This window comes from Grammomys surdaster, unplaced genomic scaffold (assembly GCF_004785775.1).
Source record: "Grammomys surdaster isolate TR1022 unplaced genomic scaffold, NIH_TR_1.0 198, whole genome shotgun sequence".
Classification (NCBI taxonomy): Eukaryota; Metazoa; Chordata; class Mammalia; order Rodentia; family Muridae; genus Grammomys; species Grammomys surdaster.
This window is the reverse complement of record NW_021604643.1, coordinates 8,086,918-8,087,463: the sequence shown is the minus strand read 5'-3', so window position 1 is coordinate 8,087,463 and position 546 is coordinate 8,086,918.

Sequence of the window (546 nt, the reverse complement as noted above, 5' to 3'; positions counted from 1 at the left end):
GACATGGCTCATGGGAGTCATTAGACATAAACATATGGCAAAGTTTCAGGATCCCTGACATCTTGGGATTCTAGTCTGACATATAACGACTCAGATATATTATGCTGTCAGATTCTAACAGAGATAGCAGCATTGATTTGAATGAATTGCAAGAGATAGTGTGAAATAGGCAGTTAGTGTTGTTTGGTGTGAACTTCTTTTCTTTCCTTTTTTTTTTTTATTAAAAACGTATTTATCTTATGTATTTGAGTACTCTATCTGTATGTACACTTGCATGCCAAGAGAGGACATCAGATAACATTATATAGATAGTTGTGAGGCACCATGTGGTTGCTGGGATTTGAACTATGATCTCTGGAAGAACAGAAAGTGCTCTTAACCACTGCGATATCTCTCCAACCCTGGTGTGTACTTTTCGTAGGCAATTTCATAAAGGAAACCCCAAGACTCAGACATGATGGCATGTTTGTTTAATCCTAGCACTTGCAGAGGCAGAGGCAGGCAGAGGCAGAGGCAGAGGCAGAGGCAGAGGCAGAGGCAGAGGCA